The following is a 24676-nucleotide window of genomic DNA, read 5'->3' on the forward strand; positions in this document are numbered from 1 at the left end:
GGCAGAGGTTAGGAGGTATGTAGTAAACATGAAGTAGGGAAGATTCATCTTGTACTCCTATACATATGTACTCAGAAGTAAGCATTGAGTCTAGTGGGGTTTGTTCTCTATTAAGTGTGTATAGGCTTGCAGCCCCAGTTGATAGCAGCAGATGAACTAAGGATACTGTAATGTTTTATTTCTTTATTATTTAAAATATTTCTATCCCAGTCTTCTACCCTAAAATAGGGCACTCAGGGTGGCTCACAATAAAATCATACACAATAACCTCCCCCAAATTAAAATAGATAAGAACACATACAATACAATTAAGAAATCTAGGGGAGTGATATTAAAAGGGGGACTAAAGAGGTAAAACTAAAAAGAGGGAAAATGAAATCAGGTTTAGGCTCAGCCTTCAGTCAAATCCATTCCTTAATCCACTCCAGCATTTTAGAGCCCTGGTTCTAATCACTGACATGTGGACATTAGGACTTAAAGTAAGCCAGGCTTTGCCAATGTAATATCTGCCATGGCATCTGCAAAGGTTCTCATGGGCACATTCGAGCAGAGGCCCAGACTGAGCTTTCATTTTAAAAAAAAAAGTTTCTAGTCCTCCTAGAAAAAATGTTATGAAGCAAAATGTGCAGGTACCTTTGTAAGCAATTTCTGTGAAATGAATCAGCATGGCTGCTCCTGCCTGTCAGTGTTTTTAGATAATGAGTGATGTCAGAGCTGTGATTGATAAGTGTCATCTTAGACAATGTCGTCTTAGAGCTGCTGTTTTCCCTTCCCCTACAGTGAAGGTATCCTATCTTACTTTCTAGACCTTGGAATCTCTGTAGTTTGTCCTTTTCCCCCTAGCAGCCAAAATAATATTTCCTGTGGTGGGTTCATGTGAGGTCAAGTAGTCCCTAGAAGTTATTTTCTGAAAATACTACTACAGTAGGGTTGCCATGCTCAGGGCCTGAGACTGATCCTGTATCTTTAGGAGAAGAGAAAGTCAGCCAAGTGCAGGTGTTCTTGCAACACTGTAATGGGAAAAACCACAAGGTGGAATTCTCCCTTCCCCTTGCACAACTTTTAAAGATACAGAAGACCTCTTGGTTGCAGCCTCGAAGAGGTCTTCTGTATCTTTAAAAGTTGTGCAGGGGGAAGGGAGAATTCCACCTTGTGGTTTTTCCCATTACAGTGTTGCAAGAACACCTGCACTTGGCTGACTTTCTCTTCTCCTAAAGATACAGGATCAGTCTCAGGCCAAGAACCTGGCAGCCCTACACAACAGGTATGGGTGGATGTGCAGGACCTAAATATCAGGCACTCATTAAGAATTCACTGTATAGTTTACTTAAAGTACAATGATATACATGTCTACTCAGCAGTAAGTCTCATTGTGTTTAATAGGGGTTACTTCCAGGTAAGTAAGTACAGGATGGCAGGCTTTGGTTTAGGTTGACATTGGAGACAAACAGGGTTCTTGTACCTTTAACAGCTGTATGGCAGGCAGAAATTCAATGTTAAACCCTTTCTATTATGGAAATACAATTATGGGAAAAGCTTCACTATGACTGTACTCTCTCTAATTTTATGTTGTGCCGTGCCCCAAACAGCAGCCATTTTATGACTGGCACCCACAGCACTTTCTCAAAATTTGAAATGTGCCCATTGGTTCAAAATGGTTAGTTACACCTGGAGTAGGCAGACAGGAGTAAGAGGAATTCATGAAAGAAGGATACTAGTCTGCATGTCACTGCAGGCAAGCAGTTCTAAAATAAACTAAGCATAGTCTGAGAGTCCAGCTTATTTCTAAGAGACCTAGCCTCTGAGTGCAACAGACAAGCTGGAAAATTACATGAGAAGACAAATATTTCTTGATAATCAGAAAGGAGGAGATTGTTGAAAGCACAATGAGAAGCATGGAAGAAGTCATGCAGGCAGACATGATAAATGTGGCATCAGAAGGCTGACTCTGTAGAGGCATTTGTACAGAATGTAGGGGATGAGAAGAGCAATGGGAAGGTATATTGGCAGGCGGAGAGAGACAGAGATCTCTCAGAGGATGCAGCAGATCTGTGAGAAATAATTCTGGCTGTGGTATAGTCAGCAAGCAGACTGCAGCAGGACCTCGGCATGGGAGACCAGAAAGCTGGACTGTACATAGAAATTTAGGCAGGCAGCCACAAAGCCAGGTGCACCAGCTTCAGGCCAAGGTGGATGGAGAGCTTGAGTGCTCTCTTTACAATGGGAATCGGGAAGGATAACAGGATGCATCTAAGACAAAGCCCAGGAATAAGAAATGAAAAGACATGAATCAAGTATCCAGTCAGGGTACATTTATCTAGTCAGCCAAAGCGTCCATAAATAAGCACCATACCTTGCCAACTGCTCTGGCATGAAGGAAGCTATAGGCATTGGTAATAAAAATAAAGCATGCATACTTCGAGTCCTGGAGAGTTTCCATGAGTCCTTGTACAACTACTATCCTTTGTTTAACGATAGACAAACAGGTCCAAATCCTTTCCGTCTTGTTTCCAAATATGCCCCAACTATGGACTGTCCCATCTGATTCTGGTTCTGTGTGATTTTTAAAAGAAAACATTCACACAAAAAATTGATTAAAAAATATGTAGCTAGTACATGAAGTGGTCTGAGAGGGCTGCTGCTTGTTTTCTTATTTAATAGTGTAAATCTATTAGGAGCAGCTTCAAAGCATGGCACCTGCACTGCACCAGGGGAAAATTCATTTTAAAAAATGCTGTAGGGAGCAGCTGCATGTCACTTCTATGGCAGTAATATGCGCAAAGACATATTGTTTGTACTGAAAAAAATGTACAATGTCACTTTGTATGTATAATTACCCAGGAAGCCACATGCTGTCATGTCCTGGAGCATTTTTTCCAGTGTAGGTACCAAGCTTTGAAGCTGTTCCTCACAGCTTTACATGACTAAATAAGAGAACAAGCAAGCACTCTTTGGATCCCCTCATAAGTAGTAAGTCGGGTGAAAACGGAAACATTTCTCAGCCTGAAGGTAACATTCCCTCATGGGCAACAATCCAGGGGCCACATGTCAGTACTTGGTGGAGGTCAAAGGCAAAAAGTGGGTATGACTCTTTCCTTTATGCAGTAGACTATATTCCAGCAGTGTAGAAGTCAGAGGTTTCTACATCCCACTCCCTTTCTCCATCCTGGTTATATCACAGTCAAATGACACATTACAGCCAGGCAAAATCACTTGATGAGGATGTGGAACTTGACCCATAAGGGGTGTGGCTTTGGGAGTCTTCAAGGGCCAGATAAAGAGACTTGGAAGGTTAGATTTGGCACCCATGCCTTAGGTTGACTACTCCTGTAGTGAGTGAAGCAGCACTTAAAAAGATTCAGAGATCTAAGTTCCTTTCAGAGTACTGATTCTAGGGGTTTTGTTCCAAACTGCAGAGCAACCTATGTGTCTCTTTAGAATCTCTCCTCCATCAGACAGAAATGAGCAAAGCATGCACATAGTTGGGCTAATACACAAGACAAATCTTTGTCTAGCTCAGGGAAAGGAGCTCCTTGATTCTAGCACTCCCTTTCCTGTCAAGTCATAAGCATCCTCTCCAATATGCAAGTTGAAAAGGTAAAAGTGACGTTCTGTAGAAGTAGTAGAGGAGTAGACTGAGAATTAGAGGCACTGGCACCCTGATTGGAAGCATGCAGCAAGTACACAGGCTCCTTACCCTGCTGCCTTCTGTTACCCATCCAGTTTCCCCTTCCATTCCTTGTTTAGTTTTAACTGTGACACAGGATTAGGTATTGGAAATGCCTTTTTTTTAACAGTGCAATTGTATACATGTCTATTTAGAAGTAATTTCCACTGACTTCACTGAGATTTTTTCTCAGGCAACGTAAAATGGAAGTGATTGATTATCCAAAATGTCAGTGTCACAATAAATATGAGCATCTGAGGTTCCCAGTTATTCTAATGTCATTAATTATACATTTGTTGGTTTCCCTATCCAGAGTATTAGAATGTGAAGAAATTAGTCAATCTATTTCTTTATTATATGTTTACAATTCAAGTGACAATGTATCTGCTGTGTGATTGTGCCTGCTGTGGGTTATAAGGCAGAGAGCAAAAAGATTAAACTTTCCAAACAATGTAAGCTTTTTATCCAAAGGTACAGATTAGTTCTTCAGTATGTAAATACCTGAAAAGGTTGGCTTAACCTTAGAAAATGTTTAAGCACCTTTATTACATCTGACTCACCCTGCCCCCAAAAATAATGTTGACTTACTTAAATTACTTTTATTCACCATATTTTAATATTACATATTTAGCAGATTGTGGCACATAATTATTTTACTTATTTAAGCAACTCTTCACAGGGTTTGGAATATCATTGCAAGGTAGAATTCAGTTGCTTTCATAATATGGATGAGGAGCTAAAGTTCAGAGAGAGACTGGTATTCTGATGATAAATACAATTATGTGGAAGACTTCTGTGTAGGGAACCAGAGATACAACTACAGTGATAGTGCAATCCTATGCATGTCTATTGTTGTTATGTGCCTTCAAGTCCATTACAACTTATGGTGACCCTATGAATCACAGCATCTCCAAGAGCATCTGTCATGAACCACGCTGTTGACATCTTGTAAGTTCAGGTCTGTGGCTTCCTTTATGGAATCAGTCCATCTCTTGTTTGGTGTTCCTCTTTTTCTACTCCCTGTTGTTTTTCCCAGCATTATTGTCTTTTCTAGTGAATCATGTCTTCTCATTATGTGTCCAAAGTATGATAACCTCAGTTTCATCATTTTAGATTCTAGTGATAGTTCTGGTTTAATTTTTTTCTGACACCCAATTATTTGTCTTTTTCGCAGTCCATGGTATGCACACAGCTCTCCTCCAACACCACATTTCAAATGAGTTGATTTTTCTCTTATCCGCTTTTTTCACTGTCCAACTTTCACATCCATACATAGAAATCAGGAATACCATGGTCTGAATGATGCTGACTTTAGTGCATGTCTAGTCAAAATAATAAAAAAAATGAGATCAATGGGACTTACTCCAAGGAAAGGGCAGTTGGGGATGTAGCCTAGATTCTTCAGCCTGTAAAGACTGTAGCTTTATTTTATTGTCATGGTATTGGGGCAGGGAGTAATAAAAATACAAGAAAAAGGAACTATGAAAAAATGTGGGAATTTTTCAAATAAAAATTCATTCTTAACAAGATGCACCATCCTTTCATGTAAACGTGTGTGTGTGGGTAGGGGGTTGCCTTAGCACTTCTTTGTTCCCCATGTGAATAAAAGAAACTACATTATGCTGCAAAAGGAACTGCATCCTTTCTTTAACAAATCTGGTCAGTCATTGTGGCAGTATAAAGAAATAGCAGATGAAAAGAGTGATGGCATATAAGTACAATTTGCCACGTGTCTGGTCAACGTTTTACAAACATTACTCTCTTTAGGTGACTGGTAATCAGGGCCGGCGCCAGGCATGCCAGGACCCTTGGGCACCAGACTGCCCCTGCCCCTGGCCGCGGCACATGCACACATGCACACACTCACACCTAAACTACCTCTCCCTCAAAGGTCCCTCCTTAGGGTAGGTGGGTAGTACTATGTGTGCTCATCCCTGCCATCAACCAAGATGGTGGCATTAGCATCAGGCCCTTAGGGAAACCTTGGCCACCATCTTGGTTGAGGGCAGGTTTGCGCCCATAGTGCAACAAGCCCTGGCATGCCTGGTGCCGGCCCTGGCGACCAGCATTGACATGAAGGGAGAGGTAGGCGGAGCATGTTGCAGCCGGCTATTGCAGGCCTGTGCGGCAGTGTTTGTGTGGGGGGGAGCTCCCTCTTGTGATCCACGTTGCAGATCGCAGGAGGGGAGTGCTACCCATCCACCCTAAGGAGGGGTTGTTATAACACGTGCTCTTGGGAACCTGAATGTGTGAACTTGCCACCCCCATGTCCCATGAAACACACCTCCTTGAGAGGAGGGGGATCTTTTGCTAGGGATATGAACAAGCGCTTTGCCCTGAAGTGTGCCTAAATGGTGCATATATATATATATCTCCCAAGAAATGCAGGTCCAAACCAAAATAAAGCAAAGCTTTCTTTTATTGAGAGAAAGAGTAGAATAACATTACAGAATTACTTGGGTGTGTGGCAGCATTAATCATTAATATCCTAACCCATTCATAACTTTAAACTAAAGAAATCAAAGGACCCTATTATTATAAGAGGTGAAAGGTAGGAGAGATTACCTATCCTATGCCCGGAGTGTGCAGATGAATACAGCTGAAGCTATGTGGAAGAGCTCTGATCCAAAACCAGGAAGGAATCTCTTGGTTTCAAGGTTTTGCACCGAGACCCAGAGTCTCTCCCCGGTTCTGTCCCTGCAGTCCCTCGATGCGTTCCTTGAGAGCGTAGTACACGTGTTGGAGCTCTGATCTTCCTCGGTTCCCCTTCTTCTCTTCACTAGATTCAACCCTCGTTTTAAAAAGACTTTTTCCTCTCTCCCCCCCTCCTGCCAAGGAGGGGTCTGGGAATCTGGTGATTTTGTGTGTGTGTGTGTGTGTAGCTGCATGTATATTTCTAACTGACCCTGAAAAACGAAGGCTCCTTCTAATGAACAATGGGATGCACTGTGGGTGAGGGAAGTCTGCCAAAGAAAAAGATAACATTTATGCAGTAGCTTTTGGTTAATTTTGTTTAACTTTGCCCTTGTTACCCTTCACACAAAACCTCTAGAACGCATCACCAGCCATACCATCAGGTGGGGGTGTGTGAGAGTGGGGGTGGGAGTATAGTTCCTGGCCTTGCACCTCCTACTAGAACTTGGTTCTACTAGAACCAAAATGGGGTTAGCCAAGCAATCGTAACAGGGTCCCCCAGCCAGGGCCTGACCTGACCATCTTCTGGCACCAGCTCTGCTGGCAATCTTCTAGATTAAATTAGGATGGTGGTGTTATTCTATCTAAAATGGATTCAAAGAGCAGCTGAGTGATATGAACCAGCTGCACACAGACAGTCCTGACTCTTGCACCAGATGTCTTTATTCCCCAGTGGTTCCTGGAGGGTATTGTGCAGCTTGGGAGGTGCTTTCCCCTAGCACGCGATAGGCACGGTCCAATCTTCAAATTATCTCACCCAGGGGGAGGGGCCATCCTGCTCTCTCCCAGTCCTGTTCTACCTACTGTTGTGGACGGTCAGGTTCTGGCTGGGCTCCCTAAGAGCCAGCTAGCTTCTAGTTTTTTCATTCACCTGAAAATCTCACCTTTTCTACTCTCTCACTGATACTTTATTCCTGTTTCTTCCCCTTCCTCCCCACTCCTCCGTGGCTACTTAGCTCAGGGCGGGGCAGGATGACACTTAGAGGGCCATCTGGCCCACGATGAGGGAGTGGAGCATCGGATAGCATTTTGCACCCACGCAATTGAAAGAGAGGTGCGACCATGTGCAGCTGCATTTCCTTTCTTTGCCACTTCAGTGCCCATCTGATTGGCAGAGGAGAAAGGAGGAGGCAGCAACGAGGTGCAGCCTCTGTTTGCCTGTGCATAGAGCAAAAATGTGTGAAAAGGCACTCTCGGCCCTTGGTGGCTATCAGGCTCTCCCCACCTTAGGGTCAGCTGGGCTCTGAATTTCCTCCCACCCACAATTACAAACGGAGACACAACCACATTCTTTGAAGGGGAGCAGAGCGATGTAATGCAGCAACAGATTTTGCCATGCTCCCAGCGGTCAGGAGAGACGCCTGAGCACCACGTGGAGGGGTGAGTAGAGGCTGTTTGGCAGATTCCCCTTCTCCCTCTCCCAGGACAGGAGGATTTCCTCAAATTCCTATCATAGGTTAGGGGCAACGTGGCTAAGGAATTCAGGAACTCGGGGGTACAGGTGGGGACAGAGCCCAGTTTAAGATCTAAGCGCCATAAGAGGAAGCATGGGTCACATTGGGACACAAGAAAAGAAGTTGCGTCTCATCTCCCCCAAGCAGCACCTCCCCTTCTCCCCCCATCCCCAGGCTCCTCCTCCTCCTCCTCCTCTTCTCCTGTTCACCAAAGCAATCACGGGAAGAGACACAAGGAGAAACAGAAACGCAACACTAAAGATATGCACTCCTCTCACCACCCTAGAAGTAAGCAATGGGATAAGAGGGTGATGAGTAAATAGGCAAGTACAGCCTTGGGACTCTTCCTCTTCAGAAGGCAGAGAGGAGGGAGAGCTCTCGGAGGAAGAAGTGGAAGCACCTCCTTCTAAGGGGAGACTTTTTCAGGCAGAGTTTTTTGCTGCTCTGCTAACAAAGGCTAGACAAGTTTTGGAACTTCCTGAGGAACAGCCCAAGGGGAGGAGCCAGGCACTTCCACTGCATCAAAAGGCTCCAGGGCAGCCTTCCCAGAGGTCCAGTTGAAGGTAAATATTCTGCCTCTCCCAGACTCATTCCAGGCTCTGTGGAATGCAGAATGGGCTAACCTAGCCAATCCCAAACCAGTGAATGAGCTGGTTAGTAAACACTATTCCTTTGCGCCCCTGATCATGGGATAGCTAAAAACCCTGGTAGTGGACTTGGAAGTGGTTGCTCTCTCTTCTTTGGCCTCTATTCCCATTGAAGGGAAAGGGGGATTGAAGGACGCCTGCGATAAAAGGGTGGAGGCTGCGCTGCATAGGGATTTTGAGGCACAAGGCACAGCTTTCAGAGCTTCATCTGCAACATCAGTGTTTGCACGAGTAAACATGATGTGGGCAAATGAACTGGCAGTCAGGGATGATATCCCTAAGCAAGTGAAGGATAGGCTGAGAAAGATATCTCTGGCAGCAGCTTTCCAGGCAGATGCTACAAGGGACACAATGATGTTCAATGCCAGGGCAATGGCTTCTGGCATGGTGGCTAGGTGGAATCTATGGCTCAGACACTGGGAAGTGGATCTTGGCTCACAAAGCCATTTGGCGAACTCATCCTTTAGGGGGGGCAAGCTATTTGGAGATCTTCTGGAGAATGTTTTAGTGGGGACAAGGGACAAGGACGAGCACAAGACCAGACAACAGCAGTCCTTACAGAGCTCCAGACACTTTCAGTGTCAATATACTTCTGGGTATAAATCTCCACGGGGAAAGTCAGACAGGACCCCCAACACCAACAGGTCCAGACAACAGTCCATCTCTCCTTTCCCCTCCACTTTGAAGTTCCAGAAAGCTTCAAAGAAGGGGCAAGCTTCCTGATGCCAGGCCAGGAGCTCTGCATGGAGCCATAGGGGGTCGTTTGCTACACTTCACACGGGCATGGGCAACAACCACATCAGACCGCTGGGTCCTCACAGTGTCGTCAGCTTACTCCTTGGAATTTTCCAGTCTTCCAAGGGAAAAGTTCATTGCAACCCCAAAGTCCAGGAGACCAGGAAAACATCAGGCTTTTCTCAAGGCCATAGGTCACCTGCTAGACATACATGTAGTGGAACCAGTACATGCTCGAATGGGCTTGCGGCGTATACTCAATTTTCTTTCCAGTTTTGAAGAAAAATGGGAGTGTCTGGGCTACACTTGACCTCAAGTGGCTGAATCGGAGGATGTCTTACAAGAAATTCAAAATGGAAACTTTGAAGTCTATATCAGAGGCCATAGATTGAGTGGACTGGATGGCATCAACAGACCTATCCAAGGTCTATCTCCATATCCCAATTTGCCGATGACACAGGAAATATCTTCACTTCTGTTACGCCAATCAGCATTATCAGTACAAGGCACTGCCCTTTAGTCTGACCTTGGCTCCAAGAGGGTTCACTATGGTACTAGTAGCTCTGGTGGCACATCTGAGGGCCTTGGGGGTGAGGCTTCACCCCTACCTTGATGACATCTTGGTCAGGGCTCCCTCCATGGATCAGTGTGCTAGGGATGTACAGACAATGTTGGATTGTCTCACTGACCATGGTTTTGTAGTCAGCTATGAGAAGAGTACCTTGGAACCCACACAGACCATCACTCATGGTTTAGATAAACTCTAGGGGTTTAGATAAACTCAGCCATTTTCAACATGAAGCTCACTCAGAAGTGGGTAGACAAGATTTGGGACCTCCCAGCCAAAAATGATTGCTCCAGAGTCAATAGACCTGATGGATCTAGCCAAGGTGCAGGGAATGCTAGTTTCCTGCCAGGACTTGGTGAACTGGGCCTGTTTCATTCTCATCCCCTGATGCAGGTGCTATTGCCTTTCCAGCATCAGATAGCAGAGTCACACAGGTTGACGATTCTGATCAGTCCAAGTCTGCATGTGGAGTTGAGATGGTGGTAGGCCCCTCAGAGGCTGCTGACAGGGGTAAGCCGAGAATCACCAGGGAGGAAGATTCAGACCACAGATGCTAGTCTCTGCGGATGGGGGCACATCTGGATACTCATGTGACACAGAGAGTTTGGAAGGACAGTGAAAGGCGACACAGTATCAACTGGTTGGAGCTACTGTCCATGCGTCTGGCACTCCAGGAGTTCACATCATAGGTCTCAGAGGCTCACATTTTGGTGAGAACTGACAACACCATTACCAAGCCATACATCAATCAGCAAGGAGGAATGAGATCGGCCATTCTGGCAAAGGAGGCCTGGAGGTTGTTGAGTTGGGTGGAAACTCACCTCCTGTCCCTGAGGACAGAACATGTGGCGGGAGTCCAGAACATAACTGCGGATTGGCTGAGCAGGACCTCCCTTTCAGATACGGTGTGGTGTCTTCATCCTCATGTCTTCCAACAAATCATCAAGATCTTCAGAGTCCTACAAGTAGGTCTTTTTGTGATGTATCAAAATGCTGAGCTCCACAGGTTTCTCTCCCGTTTCCACCACTCAGAAGCCCAGGGGCTGGATGCACTGGTGACAGACTGGCCAGGGGGTCTTCTCTGTGCATTTCCTCCGATCCCTCTCATTCTACAGATGGTCAGACACATCAAGCATCTGAAAGCTGAGGTGATTCTGAAAGCTCCATGCTGGCCGAGGAGGATGTGGTTTCCCGAGTTACTACACCTCTCAGTACAGGACCCGTGGTGCATTCCATTCCAACCAGACCTCTTGAGCCAGGGCCCAGTCTTCCACCCTTGCCCAAAGATCTTCTGACTAACAGCGTGGAGGCTGAGCAGCAATTGTTAGCAGAATTGGGGTTTTCCGGCTCAGTTCTGAATTCCCTACTGGCTCACAAAAGGCATCAACCCATAAAACTTATGGCTCTACCTGGAAGGTATACATAGACTGGTGCTGAGCCCAGGGGCAAGATCCAGCTTCTAGACAGATTGTGAATGTCCTGGGGTTCCTGCAGGCTTGGATATATAAGGGGCTTTATACTAATACCCTTAAGATTCAGGCATCGGCTACTGGTAGCATTCTGATCTGTAGGGGTGATCCCTCTTTGTCATTGCATCCCTTATGTTGGGGGTTCCTTAGGGGGGTGGGATTACGGGATCCCCAAGTAATCCATTGGTTCCCCACATGGAACTTAAACTGGATACTATCAGCCCTTATGGGTCTGCCTTTTGAACTCCTGGCCACATGTGAGATAAAGCTCTTGACTCTTAAAACAGCCTTTCTGATGGCTATTACATCAGCTGGAAGGGTATCAGAGTTAGGGACCCTGTCCTAGGACCCACAACTTTGCATATTTCATCAGGACAAGGTGGTCCTGAGGCCAGACCCATCATTTATTCCTAAAATAAATTCAGTTTTTCACAGATCTCAAGAGGTGATCCTTCCCTCATTTGGCCCCAATGCATCCTCCTCTAGGGAATGGGCCTGGTACACTCTGGATGTGCGTAGGGCACTCAAGTTTTACCTGGAAATGACCACTAGCTTTAGGAAGTCAGAGGCGCTATTCATTTCCTTTAGCAGGGAAACAATGGGCAGGAAAGTGTTCCTCTCATCCGACTCACGGTGGCTTAAGGAGGCCATTATCTAGACCTATCAGGCTTTGGGCAATCCTCCACCATGAAGACTCACAGCCCACTCCTTGCAGGGGGCATCTACCATGGTGACTGTTAAAGGAGGCTCCCCAGTCATAGAAATCTGTAGGGCGGCCATGTGGGCATCACTGTATACCTATGCCAACCATTACAAAGTTGACTCCTGGGCCTTGGCAGATGCCGCATTTGGGAGGAGGGTTTTGCAAGGGGTGGTTCACGCATGGCCTTCCCTCAACCAGAATCCCACCCAGGAGGTTATTATTACTCTGTTATATCCCAAGCTGCAGAATGCCCTCCAGGAACCACTGGGGAATAAACAGAAATTCTTACCATGAATTTCTCTTCCCAGGGGTTACTGGAGGGCATTTCCCATCTCTTCATTCTGGTGCTGAGGGTTTGAGTCATGCTGTTTCCAGTGGCTTCTGCCAGCGCCGAACATGATGGGGAGGTAGTCAGGGACTCCCAGGGATTTCATGGATTACCTTTTTTCTTGTCTGTTGCCCTGGTAGTTTCTACATTTTATCTACCAGTTTTTTCCCTTTCAGAAGTCAGTTTTCCTAGCATGCTAGTCTCCACAAGTTGCAGTGTGTTCTCATAGAGATGACAGGCCAGTCAGGCCAGAAGTACAGCTCCATCAAGGGGATGCTTTGTGGGGGTTGAGGGGTTGTCTGTACTCTGCTAGTGGGTCTGGGAGACAGCGGGATGGCCCCTCCCCCTGGGTGAGATAATCTGAAAATTGGACCCTGCTAATGCCTGCCAAGGGGAGGTGCCTCCCAAGCTGCAGAATGCCCTCCAGGAACCCCTGGGAAGAGAAAGGCACGGTAAGAATTTCCGTTTAATATCTTTCACAAGGTCACACACTGTGAACACACTTTAACTCTGAATAACCCCCACATCTGGTTTCATACTTAGACTATATATATATATATATATATGTATATATATATATATATATATATATATATATATATATGTATATATGTATGTATGTATATATGTATATATGTATATATGTATATATGTATATATATATTATACATATATATGTATATATATATATATATATATTAAAAATCTTCACTTTCATTATTGTCTGGACATTATTGTCTTGCCCCTTATATACCTTATGTCACTACACTGCAGGTGAGGGCCTCCTGCAGATATCTTATTAGGAGGTTCCTGTTGCACAATACAGGAAGCAGACCTTTAGTGTAGTGGCACCTACCCTTTGGAATTCCCTCCCCTTAAATGTTAGACAGGTGCCATCTCTGTTATCTTTTTGGTGCCTTCTGAAGACCTTCCTCTTTCAACAAGCCTTTTAAGTAGAGACCTTATCCCAGTCTGTGTCTATGTTGGAATTGCTTTTTAAGATGTTTTTAAAGCTTTTTTGAAATATATATATTTTAAAGATGTTTTATTTTAATATGTTTTTAAAGATGTTTTAATATATTTTAAAGTCTGTTTTTAAGATATTTTAAAGTACTTTTAGTGTTTTTGTTTGCCGCCCTGAGCTCCTACTGGGAGGAAGGGCGGGATATAAATTTAATTAACAACAACAACAACAAATTACTATAAGCATGAATAGAAAAGATAAAGAAATCATTAATTTCATTGGGGAAGTGTTTATATTTACAAACTTTAAACACTATGTTCGTGAGTAGCAGTAGTCATGAAAGGGTAATGTAAAAAGGGTTAAGGATTAAACTTGTCGTTATTAAGGGTAGATTTGGAAGCACAATATATTTAACACATTCAAGTTGGGTTTTTGCTTTATCTTTGTGATTACTTCAGTCCCTACCACACCATTGTCTTACCGTTCTTGATACATTCATAAATGTATTTATATTAAGGTGTAGGAGCTGCTATCACAATTTTAGAGGGCAAGGAGGGGGGGCAGTGTGGAAATCATAAATCTGTTTCTGAATGCATGAATACCTAGAGTTTGAGGATCTGTTTTTATTAATTACAGTATGCTTGCCTCACAGCCAGTTCCATCTGATATTTGATAGAGAGCTTCTATCACAGCCTTGCAATAATTTCTTTTCTTTATACCCCTTTGAGGCAAATCACCTGCAGGAAATGCTGCTTAGGCACTATGCCCTATATGCAGGTCATGGGTGCACAGATGCAGTTTAGCTCTTGGTTAGGAAAATGTGCAACAAGAACAAAATAAATACTATGAAATTTAGTTGATTACATTTTTGATGGTCTGTCTTAATTACTTTTTAAATTTACTGCTGCAAAAGATGAACATGGCCCACATACTGGCTCTAATATTAAATTGATCAACTGACAACTGGTATGTATTTGTTTATCCCAGTCTGACAAAGTTTCCAGGCAATTTGTGGGATATATTTGCCAACTAGTAATGATGATAACAGCCATGTATCTCTTTGCCAAATAAGTAAATGCAGATTGATTTCAATCTATTAATTGGGTTACACAAACTCATATTCTCTCTAGTGAGATAATTAAATACTGGGAACTTTGTTAAAATAAAATTGTTAAACACTGAAATCAAGAAAAAACAATCAGGTTTTGGACTGAGTTGGAGTATTGGCTTTCCATACTGCTGAACTTGATTTCCATCCAAAGTGTTTTTTTCTGTATGCGTTTTGTTCTTAATGACCCATAATGAGAAAACTTTCATTTCCTGACATTATTCAGCTGCTATATCTGGGCTGCTCTCCCAACCGCAGAACTTTCTTGCACTTTCATCTATTCTATTCTATTCCATTCCATTCCATTCTATTCTGTTCTACTGTTTTATTGCTGCTGAATGTATATTGTAATGCATGGAATGTTAATTGACTGTGCTTTATAGATTATATTATGCTATTATTAACATACATTGCAGATAAACAGATAAAATGGATGAAAAACCAGAAAAATTAAAATAACGTACAATATATAATTCTTAAAATGCTCACCCAAGAACAAAATAAGAAGGAAAGGTGCCATACCACCCTACTAAAATATGAGTACCATTGCTGAGGCTGTCTTAACTTCCAAAGGCCTGGGTAAATAAAGTCTTAGCCTAGTACCTAAAACTGACAACAGTGGAGCCAGGCATGTTTTCCTGGGGACAGCATTCCACCAATGGGGTGTTGGGTGTTGGGTGGTACTGAAAAGGCCTGTTCTCAACATTTTAAATGTAATTTAAAAATATATTTGTAATATATTGTTTTTTAAAATTCTGACAATTTCTTTTTAAAAAAAATAGTGGAATAGGGTGGACATGTGTCCTACTTTGCAGTGGGCAGTCCTCTGTTTCTAGGGCTGTCAGTTCTCTAGTTGAAGCTGTCCTCTGTATTTGAAGAGCTGTTTGATCCAAGTCCAATTTGAAATGGAAATGGACTGCCTTCAAGTTGATTCTGACTTACGGCGACCCTATGAATAGGGTTTTCATGGTAAGCGGTATTCAGAGGTTTATCATTGCTTTCCTCTGAGGCTGAAAGGCAGTGACTGGCCCAAGGTCACCCAGTGAGCTTCATGGCTGTGTAGGGATTCGAACCCTGGTGTCCCAGGTCATAGTCCAGCACCTTAACCACTACACCACACTGGCTCTCAAGTCCAATTTACAGATAAGGAATCCAGAAGGGAGAGCAGGGGACCTGAAGTTGCACATTAGTAGTTACCACCTGGAAAGCAAACTGAGCAAGGCACATATGTCACCTCATACAGGTCACCTGATGTATTGTGTATTTCTATTTAAATTATTCTGTCTAAATTTGCATCTATACATATAAATTTGCATGTGCAAATTTCATGCATATCTGTTTCTTTTTCTCCTTCTCCTTCCACATATATTCCAAGGCAATGTACACAATATAAACACAGCTAAAAACCAGCTACAAAACAGCACAAAATAACAGAAGATGAGTTTAAAAATAATACAAAATGGACACTTATAGCAGAGACCTATTCATCCAGCTGGGAAAGCTTGTCAGAACAAAATTTTCTTCAATTGTTTTTGGAAAATATAGATAGCGGGAACCTGTCATATCTAAGCAGGAATGCTGTTCTTTGTGTTCATCAAAAGGGGGGGAGCACTTAAGCACTATAATCAATAGGTTTATAATGCTTTATTCTGACTGGACTGTCCCCAGCATTGTCTTAATTCACTGTAATTCTAAATTAATTTGCTTAGAAATGAGCAACATTGATTTTACTGGCATTTATTTCAAAGCAAATGGGTATCGGATCACAGCCTAGTCTTCAAGCACTTTAAATAAAACCTTTGTCAAGATTTTCTATTAGAGTTTCAAGTTCAAAATAAGTTAAACGTAAAAAGTAGAATAGATTTGAAGTTAGTGTGTTGTATTTGCAGCTTAGAATTATGGGACACTTTAACATAAGGAATGACTGAAAACCTTACTTCCTAGAAATTCTGGCTGCTCTTGCTGTTCAACAGATTTAATGCCCAGTATATAGAGTCTCTCCCGCCCTCCCCATTTTTGGACAATGTCCAAGATAATTGAAACTCCATGGAAGCACTTTGGCAGAGTTCAGAGACAGGAGTAACAGCACACTTTGGTCAGAGATGTAATAAAATATTGTGGGGTAAGGACTATGATAAGATTTTTTTTAAAAAAATTTTTATTCAAATTTTTCCAAAAACAAACAAAACAAAGTCAAAAAGACATAACAATACAACAAAAAATAAAAATAAAATAGTTGACTTCCGATTTGTCGAAGATCAGCTATAAGTATATAATATACATCAAACCTGTCCCTTAATGTATACATACAGAATCCCTTTTCTCCATAAGCTGTCTTAATTAATCGTCAAATCCCAGTATCATCATTTTATTTTGATCTTTCAACAAAAAGTCTAAGAGAGGCTTCCATTCCTTAAGAAATGTATCCGTCGATTTTTCTCTAAGTAAACATGTCAATTTATCCATTTCTACTAAGTCCATTAATTTCAATAGCCATTCTTCCATTGTTGGTGTTGATTCCATTTTCCACTTTTGTGCATATAATAATCTTGCTGCCGTAATCATATACAATATTATTCTTCCATATTTCTTTTCTATTTGTTTATCCATAAAACCCAATAAAAAAAATTCTGGTTTTGACTGAATATTTATCTTTAGAATTTTTTGCATCTTCCTACCTATCTGTGCCCAAAATGATTTTGCCTTTTTACACAACCACCACATATGATAAAATGATCCTTCTTGTTGTTTACATTTCCAACAAACATTAGAAACATTACTATACATTTTTGACAACTTTTCTGGAGTCATGTACCAACGGTACATCATTTTATAAAAATTTTCTTTAAGATTATAACATAGTGTAAATTTCAAACCTTTTTTCCACATATTTTCCCATTGATCCATTTGTATGTTATAACCAAAATTTTTTGCCCACTTTACCATACACTCTTTTACTTGTTCTTCCTCCATATCCATTTTCAATAAGAGTTTATACATTTTCGCAATTATATTTTCATCATTTGTACACAATCCTATTTCAAAATCAGATTTACTTATTTCAAACCCATACATTTTCTTATCCATTTTATATCTTTCTAACAATTGTAAATAGGCGAACCATTGAAAACTATATCCTTCCTTTGTCAGTTGTTCTCTCTCTTTCATTATATATTCTCCATGTACATTTTCTAATAGTTCTTGATAAGTTAACCATTTCTCTTTTCCAGCCATTTCTCTTCTATAAAACGCTTCTTGACTTGAGACACATAATGGTATTTTCGAATAAAACCTTGGTTTATATCTATTCCATATTTTCAACAGAGGACGTCTTATAAAATGATTGTTAAAGTCTACATTTACTTTTACTTTGTCATACCATAGATATCCATGCCATCCCCACTTCAAATTATGACCCTCCAAATCCAATAGTCTTTTATTCCTCAATAAGATCCATTCCTTTATCCAGACTAGACAGCAGGCAGCAAAATAAAGTCTCAGATTTGGTAATCCCAGTCCTCCTCTTTCTTTGGCATCTTGTAGTAGTTTAAATTTAACTCTTGGTTTTTTTCCTTGCCATACAAATTTAGAGATATCTTTTTGCCATTGTTTAAAAGGTAAATCAGAGGATATTACAGGTATTGTTTGAAACAAAAACATCATTCTCGGTAATACATTCATTTTTATCACAGATATTCTACCCATTAATGACAGTTGTAGTTTATCCCATTTTAGCAAGTCTTTCTTAATCTCTGTCCATAATTTTTCATAATTATTATGAAACAACTTTGAATTTTTATTTGTCATAATGATACCTAAATATTTCAACTTTTTCTCTATTGTAAAATCTGTCTTGTCCATTAACACTTTCTGTTCCCTTAAAGTTAAATTTTTCACCAACATCTTTGTTTTTTGATTGTTAATCTTAAATCCTGCTAACGGTCCAAATTCTTTTAATTTGTCCATCAATACATTAATTCCTTCCAAAGGATTTTCTAGTACAATTATCAAATCATCAGCAAATGCTCTCAATTTATATTCTTCTTTTTTTATCTTTAATCCCGAAATTCTTTTATCTTGCCTTATATCTCTAAGCAGCACTTCTAAGACCAGAATAAATAAAAGAGGAGATAAAGGACATCCCTGTCTTGTACCCTTTTGTATTTCACATGAATCCGTTAAATCTCCGTTAACAATTATCTGAGCCTTCTGAGATGTATAAATCGATCTAATCCATTTTATAAAATTGTCTCCAAAATCCATTTGCTCCAAAACCTGAAACATAAATTTCCAATTCAAATTATCAAATGCTTTTTCAGCATCTAAAAAAATCAAAGCTGCTTGTTTATCATTTCGTTGTTCTAAATATTCCAAAACATTCAAGACATTCCTGATGTTGTCACGTAATTGTCTTTTAGGTAAAAACCCTGATTGATCTTCCTGAATAAATTGTTGCAATATTATTTTCAATCTTTCTGCCAAGATCATTGTAAAAATTTTATAGTCATTATTCAATAGAGATATTGGTCGATAATTTTTTGTTTTAGTTAAATCTTGCTCCTCTTTAGGTATTAATGTTATATTAGCATTTTTCCAACTATCCGGTATCTTTCCCTCTTGCAGAATAAGATTCATTGTAGACTGTAAAAGTAGTAAGAGTTCTTCCTCCAAACATTTATAATACATTGCAGATAACCCATCTGGTCCTGGTGCCTTTCCTAATTTAATTTTGTTTATAGCTTCAGATATCTCTCTTGACGTAATAGGGCCATTAATAGCTTGTCTCTGAAAGTCTGTAATTTTAGGCAAATTCTGTTTAGATATATACTCTTCTATTTTTTCAGATGGAATTTCCTGACATTTGTACAATGTTGAATAATATTGATGAAAAATCTTTTTAATTTTTACATTATCTGTCAATGTCTCATCTCCTTCTTGTATCTTTAAAATAATATTTTTTTGATGTTCTTTTCTTAATTTATATGCTAACCATTTCCCAGGTTTATTTGCAAATTCAAAAGTCCTTTGTTTAGCAAAATTTAGTTTTCTTTCAATTTCTCTAACTGTCAGCATTGATACTTGCTTCTGTAACATTTTAATTTGATTTAAAATAGAAACTTTAGTTGGATTCTTTTTCAATTCTTCCTCTTTTTGTTTTATTTCTTCCAAAATTAATTGCATTTTCTGTTGTTTCTTTTTTTTTAATTCAGTTACATTTAATAAAATATCCCGTCATAAATGCCTTACTTGTATCCCAAACGATATTTTCACTTGTTCCTTTATGTAAATTATGTTCAAAAAACTCTTTTAATTTCTTCTTACATTCTTGTACTACTTTGTCATTCTGTAATAAAGATTCATTTAGTCTCCATCTAAATCCAAGATTTTTCTTTTTTAAAGTTAATATCACAGGGTTATGATCCGAAAAAGTTTTTGGTAATATATCCATTTTAAAAGTATCCTTCGCTAAAATTTTAGACATCCAAATCATATCAATCCTCGAGAATGTTTTGTGTCTTTCTGAGAAATAAGTAAATTCCTTTGCATTATCATTTATATATCTCCAGGTATCCACCAATTCTAAATGTTCCATCAGTTCAAAGCAAATCTTCGGTAATTTACCCTGTGTCTCTTTGATATTTTTTTCAGAAAGCCTATCAATTTTTGGTGAGATTACCCCATTCCAATCACCCATAACACACCAATGGTCATATGAAAACTCTGACAATTTTTCCATAAGTCCTGTGTAAAACCTTGTTTTATCTTCATTGGGGGCATAGATACCCACTATCAAAATGTTTGTACCCTGTAGAGTAATTTCAACCCCCACAAATCTACCACTATCATCCAGTAATACCAATTTAGGAAATAATTGTGGGTTAATGTAGAGAACAACTCCATTTTTTTTTTTTGGTCCAGCCGAAATAAATTCTTCACCCAAATTTTTACAAATCAAATATTTGGAATCTTTCTTCTTAATATGAGTTTCTTGTAAACAAATTATATCCAATTTTAATTTTTTCAAATAATGAAACACTTTCTTTCTCTTCTGCGCCGTATTGGCTCCATTTATATTCCAAGTTAGATATTTGTAATCCATCTTTAAGCGTGTATTTTAAAATGTGCCTGATGCTCCTTTTAATCCATCATCTTCCTTCCCTTCCTCTGCATATCTTTGTTGACTTTGTTTCCCAGGAATTATATCCATATCTTTGAGCTTATCTTCATCCATGTCTTTTGAAGCTTTTCTCAAGAAGTCCCTTGCTTTTTGAACAGTATTCAATCTATATTTCTGTTGTCTGAATGTAAAGATCACTCCTTCTGGAACATCCCATCTAAATTGAATTTTGCGTTGCTTAAGTTTCTCTGTAAGGAAAGCATATTCTTTTCTCTTACGTAAAAGTCTAATAGGAATTTCTTTCATCACCAGTATTTCCTTACCATCAATTTTAAAGGTATTTTTAAAGTGTTGCTGTAATACCATATCTCTGGTCGTCTTCTTTATAAAATGAACAAGCACATCTCTTGGAATTTTATTCATTGTTGCATATCTGGAATTAATTCTATACACTTTGTCTATTTCAAATTCCATCCGATCTTCATTCAAATCCAGAAATTTTACTAGAGCATTAACAATTTTATCTCTGATGTCTTCACCTGTTTCCTCAGGAATTGCACGGAATCTCAAACAATGTTCTTTATTTCTCATTTCAGTCACAGCCATATAATCCAGGTTTTTTTCTAATTCCAGATTTAATATATCTGTTCTATTCTCCAAGATTTGTACCTTTTCTTTAGTGTTTTTTGCATCCTCCTTTATTTGCCCAATTGTCCCTTTGATCTCATCCACTTGTGTTTTAATATAGTCTTTTATATCTGTCAGTTCAGTTTTCATTTCCTGTTTTATATCATTAATCCCTTCCATTATTTTTTGAAACATATCTGGGGGTATAGCCCCTTCCTGTGGATCAGTAGAACCTCTTCGCTCCTGGGCCTTAGTTGCTTTTCTAGTTGTCATTTTCAAGAGAAGCCTTTAATTTCTGATATTAATCACTGTTTCAAAACCTAGAGGCAGTCTATTTCTTTTTTTTTTCCTCCACCAACAAAAGAGTTAATATTCCAGGCCTGTTATTGAAGTCCAGCCAGCACAGCACAGTTCTTATCTACATCCAAGAATGCAAAACAATTCTGGTTCCCAACACCAAACAATTAGTAACATATACGAGCAGCAGATTCGTCCAAAGAGAAATAGTCCAAAGAGAAAAATAGTCCAAAATATAATAATTACCTCTCATCCGTTTTTAAACTTTAAAACTCCAAATTCAGGCCAGCTTTTTGTCGTAAAAAAAGTATATAAGTTGTTTACATTTTCTTTCTTCCTTAATTATATTTAAAAGAGAAAAAGTATGACTCACCCAGGTTTCTCAGTTGCTGATTTGTAAACAAATCCCTTTTATTGCAGTAATTTAAGCCGAATGATAAGATTTAGACAGAAGTAGGCTCGCTGGTTAAGAACGTTTTTTTTTAAGAAGAAAAAAGAATGCTTCGCTTTTTTCCAGTACAGCTTGCGTGGAAATCCTGACTCCGTCTTCAGCCGATCGGCATGCCTTCTTATCTCAGGAATTTCCTGATCAATTCCAGCCGCCGACAGCTCAACGAAGTCTTGTGGAAAATCTGATCGGTTCTCCTATACCTTGGAGAACATTTAAGCCAGTCCAAGATTCCTCTTGGCTGGCTTTTAACCTGAAAAAAGCTTCCTCTGAGGCAGAGCTCCCTCAGAGACAACCACCAGCCAGCACTACTTCCGGGAAGTCCGGACTATGATAAGATTTGAGATGAAATTTACAGTGCAGACAATTGGAAACTGAGGTGCATTGGGAAGAACAATATACACAAAGACAAAATGGGTCCTAAATTCAGAGAGTGATACAAAAAATTAAAATGTCCTGGAGCCAGTGTGTACAGACACTGTAGACACCACATCAGTGTGTTCAGAGACTGATTAAAAGGTTCAATTAATTGTATGAGTTTTAGTTTTTGATTGATTAACTGTTTATATTTGCATAATTTTGGCCCAGGGAGCTATATGGTGAACCCAAATCTCCAAGGTCACTGTTTAAATTTCAGTAGTAATGAGTGACTTAGTTCCATTTTGTTTAGGGTGGTCACATACACACCTCACACCCACAAAGCAAATACATTTAAACAAAGAGGACATAGGATGGCCCATATTTCCATAAAATGTGCACACATGTATAGATGGAAATTTAGAAATAATTACAATAATTTAAATAGAAATACACAATACACCATAGTGGGGAAGACTGTGGACAGGTGAAATCTGTGTCTGCTCAGTTTGCTGCTAAGTTCAGGTGCTAAATATCTTTAAACCAGACTTGGACCAGATGGCTCTTCAAACAGAAAACAGTTCTCTGCAGCTCTAGAAATAGAGAACTATCATCTGCAAAACAGAACACATGTCTATCCTAATTTTGATGGCTTTGGGTTCTTACTAATTCACTGCCAGCCATAAACCCAATAATTTAAATGGACATCTGTGGATTAGAATGTCATTAGAAATTATCTACAAGTATAAACAGTAGGAATTGATTCAGCCTCCAAATTACTTTTCCTTTTACTCTCCTTTTTTTCTTTTCTTTGTAGAACTAACATGGAACAATGAAGAAACAAATTTGTATTTTTTTAAAAATATAGCCTTGATTACTGCTTTATTATTTTAAAGAAATACACATCGAATAATTATGAAGAGACATGGCTGTATTAAAGGCTGTGTGAACGTTAGATAGGTACTTGAGACAGAAATTTGTTTGGAGCCCATCCTATGGGGAGAAAGGACGGGATATAAATCTAATAAATAAATAAATAATAAAAGCAGAAGCAAAATATTGTTGCGCACCTCCCCAATCTCTGAGCATTGAGTTTTCATGGGTCCCTGCGCTCCTCCAGGGTTTGGTTTCCTTTGGGAAGAAGGTCAGCGGAGACTGTGGTGTCTTTATGAAATATGGTTTGTTTATTTACACACATTCCAACCTGAGCTTAGGATGGAGGGGTTCAAGGCACCAGCAGTCCAACATCCAGCTTTTCCATCAGTGTTACAGGAGGCATCCTAAAGCCATTGTGCAGAGAGATAGTCTCTCTGCCTGCGTCCAGTTCCCAGCCTTTCTCTAGACATACTCTACACACACTCAAAGCACAAACCACTGCTAGCCGCCAGGAGGGGGGGGGAGGCTCTCCTGCAGAGTTTAAATGACAAAAGGATCTTCCTGGCCCATTCACCAGTTGCTGAGCACTTGAAAGACCCATTAGCACACTGGCCACTCTATTAGCTTAACAAAAGAAACTCATCTAGCCAGCAGAGCCAGCCCCTCCCCCAAGGTACAGGATTCCAAATCAGAGGCTGGAAGGGGACCCACAGGAATCATCCATTCCAACCCCCAAACTCACAACAATATATCTGATTAAGGCTGCATTATCATATTCACTTATGTGGGAGTAGGATTCTGCCCAATTCACATCTGGTACTGAATTTTCCATTAATTCACTTATTCTTTATAGTTGTGGATGCTAACGATTTTCCACAGCTTTTTTCAAAAATCGATTTTTTTAAAAAAAATCCACCTCTATTGATATTAAGAACAATAATTTTATCAACATTCCCTTTTATTTATTGATATTTCTTTTAAAATTGTCAATGTTTCCTTTTAAAATATCTATTTTCATATCATTTTGTGAGGGAAAAATGGATTAGTAAAAGCAATGATTAGCTGACAAAGAATGAACTTGAATCAATACCGGCTTGTTAGGTTGACAGAATGCTTTTGAACTGGCACCGTCCAACAAATCCCCTTCCTACCTGGGAATAAGTCCCATTAAATGCCATGGGACATACCTCTGAGTAGATATGTCTAGGATTGCACTGTGACTCTTCAGTGTTAAAAATGTTTATCGAGTCATAGGGGTATTTTTTGTTTTTCAATTAAAATGGCAGGTAAGTATTTTATTGGATTTTGCTATAGTTCTGGTTGCCATTTATAATATGGTAGCAAATGCATTTATTTGTAAAAGTATTTATTTACCACCCTCTCGTAAAACATCAGGGTGGTGCACAACAACACAGAAATATTTAAAAGCAAAGGAAAACAATCATTAAAATGACTGGCTTCTTAGGAGTCATTTTAAACAGCTGGATAGGCTTGTTGGCACAAAAAAGTCTTAAAGAGATGCCTGAAAGTCAAAAGTGAGAATTGATTTTCCTGTATTCCTTTCCTGTCATATATGGGGAGCCTTTTAATGAAACCATTTAAATTTAAACCCAAAC

The 24676-nt window shown here is 39.9% G+C and overlaps 1 protein-coding gene across 2 annotated transcripts in view; it reads left to right on the plus strand.

Moving 5' to 3' along the window:
- DPP10 (dipeptidyl peptidase like 10) overlaps positions 1 to 24676 on the plus strand; it is a 503938-nt gene that overhangs the window by 130495 nt on the left and 348767 nt on the right. The gene's annotated exons all lie outside the window — the stretch shown is intronic.

Source organism: Rhineura floridana, chromosome 2 (genome assembly GCF_030035675.1).
Source record: "Rhineura floridana isolate rRhiFlo1 chromosome 2, rRhiFlo1.hap2, whole genome shotgun sequence".
NCBI lineage: Eukaryota > Metazoa > Chordata > Lepidosauria > Squamata > Rhineuridae > Rhineura > Rhineura floridana.